At 41.9% G+C, this 12,765-nt stretch overlaps 1 pseudogene; it reads right to left on the reverse strand.

Annotated features, from left to right (window-relative positions):
* Positions 1–11,714, reverse strand: part of LOC137024482 (uncharacterized) — a 108,288-nt pseudogene extending 96,574 nt beyond the window's left edge.
* Between the last annotated feature and the right edge of the window lie 1,051 nt (positions 11,715–12,765).

Consider the following 12,765-nt stretch of genomic DNA (forward strand, 5'->3'; position numbering starts at 1 on the left):
GCTTGGTCTTCAAAAATTAACTTGTCTAACACTTTAAGTCTGTTAACAAAGCACTTAGACAGTATTTTGTAATCTGTAGTGATTACAGACACAGGCCTCCAATTTTTTAACATAAGCAAATCTCCTTTTTTGGGGATTAGAGAGAGAACGACCCGCTGACAACTTTTAGGGAGCATATTCAGATTAAAACTTTCCTTTAAAACACAAACCAAATCTTGCCCAATAACTTCCCAAAAGGACTTATAAAACTCTGCCGGCAGACCATCAATGCCTGGAGCTTTCCCTTTATTAAGCTGATGAACTGCTTCCGTCACTTCTCCGAAACACAGGTCACTTTCAAGAGTTTGTGCAGTTTGTTCATCCAATACTGGCAGACCATTAAAAAAGTCACTTGATGGATAGAAGTCAGTCTCTTCTTTTGCATATAAATTAGTGTAAAAGTCCACAGCAAGCCTTCTCATCTCCTGAGGATCTGAGGTAACTGTCCCGTTTGCTTTTCGAATGCCATGCATAACATTGGATTGGGAGTATTTTTTCTCCAAGTTAAAGAAGAAGGTTGTTGGAGCATCCATATCCTGCACCGATATAAACCGTGCTCTGACCAAAGCTGCTTTAACCCTCTCCTGAAATAGATCTCTTAATTCCTGTTTTTTTGTCTTTAAGCGTTCTTGTAAACAAGGATCATTTTGGTTCATCAGGCTATTTTGAATTTCACATATCTCTTTTTCTAAAACATATACAGTATATTTAAGCTTGTTTCTTGTATGTGATAAAAATTGCTGACTAAAAAGTTTAATCTGAGCTTTCCCCACTTCCCACCACTGCAGGACATTGTTAAAATCACTTTGAGTTACCCAATAACTCCAAAATTGTTTAAAATTTTCGCAGAAGTCATGATCTAAAAGAAGTTTGGTGTCAAACCTCCAAAAATAAAAACGAGGGGTTGTATGTGACAATAACACATGTAAAGTGATCATATGGTGGTCTGAGATAACGTTTGGGATTATTTGTGTGTCCATTGCTCTATTATACATAGTTTTCTTCATATAAAATCTATCGAGACGAGCAGCACTAATTCTATTGTTAGTAACTCTAATCCAGGTGTACTGTTTCACTCCTTCATTCTTTCCTCTCCAAATATCAAAGAGTTCTGATTGTTTTATAACATTTTTCAGGGATAGGGCAGATGATGGATGAGGTTCTTCACCATTCCTGTCAGTGATAAAATGTACAGTACAGTTCCAATCCCCACCCATAATTAAAAAATCATCTTGATCTAAATCATAAAGAACTTTCTTAAGTTTCTGAAACAGTTGAATTCCTACTGTGGGAGCATAAATATTAATAAAAACAAAAACCTTACTGTTTATTTCTACTTTTAAAACAAGGAGCCTTCCTTTTTCTACTTCCCGTTTTGATAAAATATTGATCTTTGTTTTCACTGAGCAAAGTATTGCCCCCCCTGCACTTACATTAGTGCCATGGCTTAAAACACACTCACCATCCCACCTCAAACCCCAATCTGTTTCATTTGCTTCATCACTGTGTGTTTCTTGAAGAAACATCACATTAATCTCTTTAGGTCCAATACACTCTTTTAACAAAGCTAATTTATTTCCATCCCTGGCCCCATTTATGTTCAAAGATCCTACTCTCAGGATATCCATAGAAATAAAAGAGGGAAGGAGATCAAATAAAATCAGAAAAGTAAAGAGAAACCCGAAAAAGTTGTAGACACCCATGTGATCCTTATTTTAATTTACTTCTCTTGTTTCGAACTTTCTTTGAACTTTGCCTAATTGCCGTTATGTGTTTCTTCAACCTATATCTCTTTTGTTGGGACAGAACTTCATTGCTGCACTCACTGCGAATTTTTATCACTGAATCAACAAACTTGTTTAAATCAGGGAAAAACTCTACAAGTTCAACACTTTTGCCTTTGGTTTCATCCAAGAAGTTGTTAATCTGTTCAACAGTATACAACTCTCCTTCATAAGCCTTATCCATATCCACATCAAAACAGGATTCATCATCTCTAATGCTTCCTTCAGTGACTTCAGACTGTCCATCCACCTCATCATCACTACTCTCCACACACCTCTTACTCAAAGCCTCTTCAGCTTTAGCACCATCAGAACTCTGCTGAACACTTACAGCACTGACACTAGGCATTTGACTATCATTAACAACATTAACCGCTTCACTTACCTCAGTGTTAATCACTTTGGCCGTCTCTGCCTGTACACTGCCTTCCGTCGTTACAATTTGTTGCTCATCTGTCCGCGGGCCCTGGTTCTCCTCGGCGCGCTGTTTATGTGGACAGACGAAGCGTTTGTGGCCGATATCTCCGCACTCAAAACAGCGTAAACTGTCAGTGCTCGCGTACAGCATGTATGAACTGTCTCCGTGAGACACACGGAAAGAGACATCGAGTGTTTTGTCCGGCGAAGTTAGAAACATATAGCCTACAGTTGTCTCCTAAAAGACAACACGTGTTTTAGCGATGCGTTCTTGCATCCGAGCGGAATCATTTTCACCCTTCCAGCAATTTTCCCGAATCTAGACAACTCCTTTACAATTGAATCACTAGAAATAAAAGGCGGTACATTTGAAACCGTGACTTTTGTAGCCGGGGCAGATAAGGGTGTGACGGGCACGTACGTTTCCTTAACCCAAATTCCGTTTTCAATCATAGTTTTTACTAAGTGTTCGTTTTTTAGAAACACTACAACAGCTTTATTCATCCTAGAGGCCGAGTTTATGTTTTCGTGGCCGATTTGGTCCGCGACGGCGAGGAGAACATCTTCTATGGTTGCGCCTGATTCCGGCGCACACCTGAACCCATTCCTGAGAGAGAGAGGCGACGCTCCCCGCTCCGGGGCAGACGTCATTACAGCCTCACGCTCCCCACTCACTCAATCACACTGACTAAACCTAAAACAAAAGGGAAATAAGAAAAATAATGCCCAAAGAATTGGGGGGAAAAAAAGGAAAAGAAAAAGACAAACAACGGTTAAATCAGAAAAAATCTTGAAAAACCGTGCGCTCCCCCACATGCAACCCAAACGCCACACTCTCGCTACCCAGCATGCAACACACCTGAGAGAGAGAGAGAGAGAAACATTACTGGTGTGAAATATTACCTGAAATATTTTAAGATATATCAGTGCAAGTTGCTAACAGCTCAAACATGTATTTTCAGTCTGGGACTATCTTAAGATGTCTGTGAAACCAGGGCCAGTTTCACAGACAAGATTTAAGCTATAGTCCCAGACCAAAATGCATGTTTGAGCTGTTTTACCTGATAAAAGCTATAAATGTCCTAAATAAACTAAGGCCTAATCCTGGCTTAATCCAAGCCCTGTCTGTGGAACCAGGCCTTGAGGTTTTACAACAGGTGAGACTGTGTTAAACGCTTACTGGAACAGAAAGTGTTTAGTTCTTTCTTATAATAAAAATCCAGAATGACTGATTCTGGTTGAACAGCCATTATTTTTTGTAGTAAAAACTGTTAATTTCTCTCATAAGACTCTGCTGCCTCATTAGAATAATGAATTAGGTTGCTTTTAATTTTTTTAAAACAACAATCAATGTGTCCATGAATTTATTTGCCAGATAGCTGTGGAATAATCAGAATAATGTTAATTCAGCTGGTCATTATTGCAAAATAAACCCACAGAGAGTGATCAATAACAAGTAGAGTCCACCTGATGCAACAGTGTGCCGATGTAGCGATGTGAATGTTTGACAGACACACACACACCTGAGCATATGAGCAGCGCTGAACACCACGTCAAACTCAGAACTGTCCAGCTCTGCAGCTTTCTGAGCCATTACTGCTGCCTCTCCCAGACGAGACTCTTCCAACAAAAACTGACCTGAGAGAGAGAAAGAGAGATCATCACACAGCAGGCCAGAAGACCATTAGGCTGAAGAGTCAAAGATCAGATATGTAGAACAAGCAGCAAAAAACACAGAGACACAAAGGCAAAGAGAGTGAGAGTGGAGGATGAAGGAGGACATGAGGCACAATAAAACTCTGCTGCTTCACTGTGGGATGTTTCTTTTAGTTTTAAATTACATAAATAGTACATTGAGAGTGTACCAAAGCCACATTACAAGACTTAATTCAAATGAAAATCTGTTGCAGTAATAGGAAAAAAAAAAAAGTCAAAGGTTCCACTAAAACATTTTTGTTTGAGGATTTTCAATTTTTATACTGTATACATTTTATACAGTCTTTAATTTTTCTGGTCTGCATCTTGCTTTTTTAAATGCATAAATACATTGTGTGAACAGCCCTGTTCATTCAGTTCACTGCATTTTCAGAGACAATAATCAGGTTACTTGATTACTTCAGAATTTTTTTTCAGACATTCCAACATTCCACAGACTGATCTGCATGTAATAAATGCAGATCAGTCTGTGGAAAAAAAAGCTGAACAGCAACATCAGATAGTGACGGGGTAACACACTGATCCAGTATGTACTGAAGTATGTTGCTGTTCCATTGGTCCACATCTATATAGCCAACTGTTCTTTAAAGCCATCATTTATGTGACCAGCCTTTTTTTGAGCGTTGAATAGTCCCTGTTCTGGTCAGTAGGGGGACTGGTTTCAATAAACTATCATTGATTCATATCATATTTTAACTTTTCTGAAAATTAATTGGGTTTGAGAGGCTAAGCTCTTTATCTCTTCCAGCTCTACAAACCATCTTTATTTTTTTAGCTCAACTGTCACAGAATAGAAAGCACAGGATTGTGGGATATCAAAGGCAGCTAAGGATACATCTATGCTTCCTTCAAAAATCGATCTGAGGAAGGTATCTCATGAGAGAGGAAGTGAAGCTAACATTGGATTCGGACGTGCCTTGATGCCTTACTACCTTGAAATGTGTCCTCGGAAGGCAGCATTTTTCAGTTTTCGGACGCAGTCATAGACCTCTATATAAACTGCATTAATAATAAATTGTGTTCAACATTCTATAAGAAATATTTTCAGATTTTCCATAATATTTTAAGATGTAAAGTGAGCAGGACAAATTAAAACTTGTGCATGGCTTTGGCAGGCATATATTATGATACTAAGCGGGGCAGCAGGTGCCTGAGGCCTCCCTAGCTCTACAGCGCCCCACAATTCTTCACTGTAAATCTGTGGTGAAAATGGAACTGCAGCGCACACTTCACCTCAAGTCAAGAGAACACCACTGATTATGAACAGGGCTCCTCCTCTACCTTACAGAGACACTTTGCTGAGGCACATGATAAAGTGCTGACAGTCACCCAGCTGTCATGAGTGAATGTGGGAAACACTTCAGTGTACATGCAACGCTAAAGTCTCACACCTGCAGAGAAGAGATACAAGCACTGATAACTAACTGCTGACAACAAACACTGATAAGACAGAGACATATCAAAGTACTTTTCCAGAATACCAGTCAACAATATTTCATAGAATTTTATTGAATTTTCACATATCCATGCACATAGTCAGTCTGATTTTATTGCTAAACAGAAAACATTACAATCAATTCAAAATAACACAACACATTCAACATAAAACAAACATGCATGCCGTGTATGTCTGACTGTCACAAAACCCTCTGCAGGACATAAAGTGAACAACAAGCTGTCTTTTGTTCAGTGTCTTTACATTGTTCTGAAGTAAAGATCCTTGACCACAGCTGCTGTTTGTAAACTTGTTTCCCAAAGTACATTACAATGATCTTTAGTAAAATATTGTGTACACTATCAGTGGGTCTACGATCAATAGACATATATTTTTATAAGTTAATGTTAAAGGAATGTTAAAAACTGAAGCAGTATAAAATTACTGTACATCATAAAGCATCTGAAATCATAACACAATTATATGCAAATTAATATAATGTTAGGAAAATAGTTTTTGCTATTAAATTGTTACACCTACATGATACAATATTTGATTTCATTACAGAATGTTACATAAAACTGGAAATGAACTTTGTGTATAAGAGACTTAAACTCTGCAGACCACTTAAAAACTTTGAAAGGATTTGAGGCAGTGGGTGTGGTTTGAGTTATACAGTCTCGCCCTGTTTTTTCTGGCTTCTCTATGTCATCATAGCCTGTTATGAGAAAACAAGAGCAAATTCATGCATCAATATATGCTTTTAAAAAGTATAATGAACACATCACTACTGAGTCAAGTTAAATGAGATAATGACCACAGAAACTGTAAAGTGACTATAAAAAAAAACAAACAAAAATAAAAAGGTAAAAAGGTTGTCAATAACATACCAAACATGTCACTTATATATTCCCTGACGTTCCTCAGATCTTCATAATCCTCCTGAACATCCTCTAATGTAAATGTTTCTATTATTAATTACATGCGTTTATGACACTATAATTTGAAGGATTTTTTTTTTAACATTTTGATGCACAAGCTATGAAAACCCCTTCAAATGCACAACATGGGTCAAAAATGACCCATATTCATTTCCTATGTTATTTAAATCATGGTTGAGTGTTTCTTTGCTGAATCTTTAAAAGAAATGTATTTTATCATTCATTTCTTCCAGGTATTCCTTAAAAATCTTGTTTTTGATTGTCAAAAATCATTATGTTAATTTTTTCTTTCTTACTTTATAAACAAACACAGTTTTTGTATGTCTATATCAATTTTACACACATGGGTCAAAAATGACCCGTATTCATTTCCTATATTATTTCAATCATGGTTGAGTGTTTCTTTGCTGAATCTTTAAAATAACTGTATTTTATCATTTATTTCACGAGTTCGTTTCCTCATAAAATCTTTAAGCTAATAAGGTTAAGCGTATTTGGCTTGCTGTCCGCTGTGGAGGGGCTCGAGGAAGCAGCTTCAACTCGAGCTTGGATATACCCCCCAGGGACTACTTATTGCATGAAAGAGGAGTACGATAGATGAGATGCTTAATTTATGTGGTGGAGTTGGGGAGGTGGAGGGATATCGAAACAACTGATGCCAGAGCAGGATGAGTAGCTGCTTATATGCTCTGGATGTAATTGAAAGATTAGGGTTCCCTCCTCTTGAGATTATGTTTGAGTTTCACTAATTGAAAGATTAGATGGGTTCACTCCTCCCGAAATTACGTTGTGAACTTCACTTCACGAGTTCGTTTCCTCATAAAATCTTTAAGCTAATAAGGTTAAGCGTATTTGGCTTGCTGTCCGCTGTGGAGGGGCTCGAGGAAGCAGCTTCAACTCGAGCTTGGATATACCCCCCAAAAAGCGCAAGTTCCATTTAGGACAGCAAGCTGGAAAGATGCAAATGAAGCTGGTAGTCTTACAGATTCGATTTACATTATGGAATACCCCCCAAAAGAGTATGAAAAGAGCAATGAAGATATGGGACAAGAGACGATAGTAACCATATTGAGGAAGTGTTTGTAGATGGCTTCTGAGGAGTTGTAGGGGAGTTTTAGTGGGTTGAACTCTGATGTATCTCGCTGCTGCGTTTATCGACCTGGGTCGTGAGCGAGCACTGCTGCGGCAGTGACGCTCGAAATTGCTCCTGCGGGAGCAGCGTTTGGACTGGAGGGATACACATGTAAGAGATGAAGTACGTCCCTCCGTGGCATTCATGACATGGAGTCCCCTGAGTCAGAATAACAGGGGGCTCATAATGTCATGAGTGAGGAAGGAGGTACTTGTCCCCGGAGAAGCGGGCCGAACGGTATCCACAGCGATAACCCCTCCCCCGGCAACAGAGAGGGGGAGCCTGCGAAAGTGTCGAACGCAGTGCTCCCCTCCCTCTGAAGCGAGTGCCAGAATCGCATAGGAACACGATGGTCCACGACTGCCGAAGGACGACAACAGAGTTCCTCCAGTCCGCTGTTCGGATAGGAGGGCCCACACTGCGATCCGAATGGGAGAGCCTACATGACGAAAAACATGAAGGATCACACTGCAATTCGGAAAGGGAGAGCCCCCACTGCGCCGAACGAAGGGCTCACACTGCGATTCGAACGGGAGGGCCCTCACTGCAATTCGAATGGGGAGCCCATGATAAAAATGAAACACGAAAGCTCTTGTTTAGCGAACGGGAGGGCCCACACTGCAATTCGAACGGGAGAGCCCACGTTGCATCTGGATGGGGGGGACCACACTGCGATTAAAATGGGAGAGCTCACGCCAGGCGTGGTAACTCACGCTCATTTGAACGGGAGAGCCCTCACTGCATCCAGATGTATGTGAGTCCTGCGGGGCTTGTTAAGCAGCGAGATTTATGTGGATGTGAGAGTTTGGTGGGCTTGTCTGATATGGAAGAGGTTTGATCTCACATAAGTTTCGAAGGTGTGGGAGGACCACCGACCTAGCATTTTTATCTGGTTTTCTGATAGGCCTTTCTGTGCGGCTGTGGTGGCTGCTCCTATGCGAAAAGAGTGGGAGGAGAAGTTTTTTGTGGGGATACCTGATCTGGTGAGAACAGATTTTAGTTTCTTCTGAAACCAATGTCTAGAAGCTGGGAAGTTATTCTCGTCGATGAATAGAGGGTCAAGCGGAGAGTTAATTTGTGAGTGCCTCTGAGATAGGAAAGCGGCAAGGGACTGGTAGGGCTGAATAGGTGTTGGCAGATTGAAAAAGAAGACAGAATGGCCACGTTTCAATTGGTCGGTTTTGCTCTGTTTGATGTTGAATCGAATCGTGTCGTGATTTAAAATTTGAAGATCTGAGAATGTTGGATGGGTAGCTGGGTTGAAAGTAGAATTTGTGGTAAACTCTGAAACTCGAAGAAAGCCGAAAAAGGCTAAATTAAACATGGCATCCAGGGTTCTGGTTATGTTTGGAGGAAAGAGACCAGAGCGGATGGTGGTCAGACATTTGCCTAAGAGGTCGATAGTTAGAGGTTGCCTGGTATCTGGTTTGGTAGGGTGAGTTTTTTGAAGGCCTTTGAGAAGAAGGGATGTCTGGGGATTTGAGATGGCGGGGCACTGGTGGCCATGGATGAGTTTAAACAGGAAATGTATGCCACTGAGGTAGACTTTAATGGATCCTGGCTGAATGGATTTGGTACTGTTCAGGTGGGAAATAAAAGAAGTAATTGAGAGGAGGGAAAAATCTGGAAAAGCCATGTTGTAAATTATATGGAAGTTTTTAAAAGAATTTCAGGCTGTCCAGTAAGATTGAAGAGTTCTTGGAGAAACAGCTTGCAATATTGATTCTATTGATAGGGTGTGGAGATGACTGAGAGGATGGTCTACTGGAATATGAGTTCTGAAAAGGGAGGAACTGGTGTCGGGTTGGAGTCTGCATCTGGAGCCAATGTTCTGAATTTCTGGAAAAGAAAACGAGAAAGGGCATCAGCGATTTGGTTTTTATGGCCTGGGATGTGTTCAGCTTTTACAATGAATTGGTTGCAGGCGGATGTCCAAATGAGGCGTCTCAGCAGGGGCATAATTTTTGGAGCATTAGAACGGCCTTTGTTGATGCAGTGGACTACCGTTTGGTTATCGCAGAGAAAGCAAATGGTTTTTGTTGACCAGTCCGAGCCCCATAGATGGGCTGCTACTGTTATAGGATATAGCTCGAACAGCGCAATTGATTGGTCAGAATGGGGGAGTAGAGTAAGCTCGGGTGGCCAAGTTGAGGCGAACCAATGGCCTTTGTAGAAACCTCCATAACCAACAGAGGGGGCAGCGTCAGTGAATAGACAGAGGTCATGAGCTTGGGACAGAATGTTGTCGTAAAAGAAAGTGAGCCCGTTCCATTGTTTTAAGAAAGTAATCCAAAGTTTTAGATCTGATTGGCAGGGGGGATTTAGTTCTACTAGATCATCGAGATCTTGAGCTGCAGTAGCGAGAGTCAGGAGATGTGAAATGAAAGGCCTGCCTTGAGGAATTATGCGCATGGCATAGTTTAAATGACCTAGAAGAGAGAGCAAATCACGCTTGCTACAATGGGGGGCTTCTAGCAAGTTTGAAGAAATGGCGATTATTCTCTCCTTGGGAAGAGAGGCTTGGAACTTAATGGAGTCAAGGTTGATTCCCAGGAATTCCAAAGATGTAGAAGGGCCTGAGGTTTTCTCTGGGGAGAGGGGGACTCCTAACTGAGAGACGACCTTTTGGACGGTGCATAGGTGTTCTGCTGGGGGAGCTTGGCTGGGGGAAATTATGAGAAAATCAAAGAGATGAATGAGGTAGGGAATGGCGTAGTTGTTTTGCAGGATCCAGCAGAGTGCTTCTGATAGGGTGTCAAATATTTTTGGGCTGCTTTTGCAACCGAAAGTCAAACGGACTGCAAAATAAAATCGTTCACGCCAGCGAATGCCGAACAAATGCCAAAAATCTGGGTGTATGGGCATGACTTTGAAAGCTGAAATTATGTCGACCTTTGCAAGCCAGGCTGCGGTACCAGCATGTTTAATGAGATCGATTGCTTGGTCTATGTCATGATAATGCAGTGAGAATTCTTCTAATGGGATTAAGCTGTTGATACTGGGTTGATTTTTCCCATGGGGGGCAGAAAGGTCAATTATGATGCGTTTTTTACCCGAGAATTTCCTGGTGGCTATCCCGATAGGATTTATGCAGAAAAGTTTGAAGGGGGGGGGGGAATCAAAAGGACCAATCATGAAACCGGAATCAACTTCTTTTTTGATGAGGGCCTCTACGGAGTCTGGTTCGGCTAAGGCTGATTGAAGATTGTCGCAAATTAGGCTGGAATTTCGAAGCCTTCTTTCAAACCTGAAATGAGGTAATGCGTGAAGTTTTTGTCTGGATGGTTTTTTAGTTCATTTGCAAGAGAAGAAATGATAATAGGAGAAGAGAGATACTTTTTGAGATTTTTATTTAGATTTGCTGACGAACGGCGTACAGGACACGTAGGACGGGCATGAGCTCCGCCACAGTAAGTACAAATGTGGAGGAAGCGACAACGTTGTCTAACACAGCCCAAGTTATTAAAGTTGATACAGACTTGTTTCCCTGAGTTGAAATTGATGGTGCGTTCATTCCTGGAACGTGGGACATATGATGTAGACTTGGGCGCTTCCGGTTCCGGGAGAGTTGGGGGATCCGGAGTTATTTGGGGACAAGACGAAGTTGTGTGAGAAATCGATCTGCAAATGGCACAAGAGACACTTCGGCAGCCCAAAAAAACTTTATTGTAAAGCTCTAGGTCGAGAGCCCCCCAATATGGGCACTGGTTCCAATGGGTTATGCGAGCGGCGCATTTTGCAGAAAAAAGTTTATGGTATGTGTAAAAATGACTACCACCGAAAGAGAGGCTGAGCTCGGCTATAATGGAGAGATAGTCATTTAACTCTTTGCGTTTTGTGGGAAAGATGGCGCATATGATATCTGTTAGTCAACTGAAAGCAATGCAGAATTCTGAAAAGGTGAGTACTCGTTTGGTGGTGGGGATGGAGTCTTTAAGGTGTATGGTTAAGGGGCCGCATTCGAAAGAACGATGGGATTCATTGATAGGAACTGATGTAAGAAGAGAAGGAAGATCTATATCTGCACCTGCTAGGATTAGTGAGCGAAGTTGAGAAGACACTGGAGGAGGTTCCTGGGCTACCGCATGAGGAGGAGGTGGAAGATGTTCCGCTGACGCAAGGGAATGAGATGGCCAGCGAGCTGGGGCTGTAGACGTAGAGGGCTGAGGATCTAGATTAATATGAGTTGCAGCAGGTGGAAAAGAGTGGAAAATAGGAAGAGATATAGGTGGGACTGACTGCGGAGGCATCCTCACGCTGTGGTCATCACCAGAAGGAAAAGGAAAAGGGAGAGGGGGCGGAACATTCAGTGGAGGCAGCCTCACACTGGATTCCACACCTTTTTGAGAATTAGGAAGGAAAGACGGAACAGAAGAGAATGGAATTAAATGAGAAGGTATTTCCGTGTCATGCTTAGAGGATCTTGAACCTGAAAATAAAACTTGAGGGTTATTTGGAGCCGGAGCCGCTGGAGAACTGTGTTCGGCGGCCGCAGTTGCCGGCCGGGACGAGACGGGAGCGAACGAGGAAGTACGAGCGGTCGGATTAGTGCGCTCGTGCTGGTGGCGAGTTTGGCGACTACTCTGCTGCCGCGGGGAAGAACGGAGAGTTGAGATGCGTTGAATTTTATTTTTTGGATTTTTTTGATTGAAGTTCGGGCTGGCTGGGAGAATTTTGGGAACTCGTCAGAAGCTCGTATAGTTGGATCTTTGATGATCTGCGTGGGAAATGGACACCGGAATTAGCCAGTGCTTGACTGAGGCTGTTTACAGTCCATTTTGAAATAGGGGGAATTAACGGAACGTCCTGGCGAGTAGTTTGAGATAAAGACTGAGGAGGAGGAGAAGGAGAACTGGAGACGGAGGAAGATGACGGTCTTGATGGAGGAGGAGAGAGCGGTCTTCTTGAGCGCGGCTTGTACGAGCGCTGGAGCTGACGTCCTGTGCGATTCGGCAGTGGATCACAATCCAATGTGGAACGACCTGGTTTGGGTTGGAGATGAAGAGCGGGCATCTCTGGGACGCTGGAGAATTCGTCGTCTGACGGGAATAGCTGGAGTTCGGACATGTTTCAGTAACGGACGCATCCGGATGATATCGAAACAACTGATGCCAGAGCAGGATGAGTAGCTGCTTATATGCTCTGGATGTAATTGAAAGATTAGGGTTCCCTCCTCTTGAGATTATGTTTGAGTTTCACTAATTGAAAGATTAGATGGGTTCACTCCTCCCGAAATTACGTTGTGAACTTCACTTATTCCAGGTATTCCTTAAATATCTTGTTTTTTGATTTTTATAAATC

This window comes from Chanodichthys erythropterus, chromosome 8, assembly GCF_024489055.1.
Source record: "Chanodichthys erythropterus isolate Z2021 chromosome 8, ASM2448905v1, whole genome shotgun sequence".
Taxonomy (NCBI): Eukaryota; Metazoa; Chordata; class Actinopteri; order Cypriniformes; family Xenocyprididae; genus Chanodichthys; species Chanodichthys erythropterus.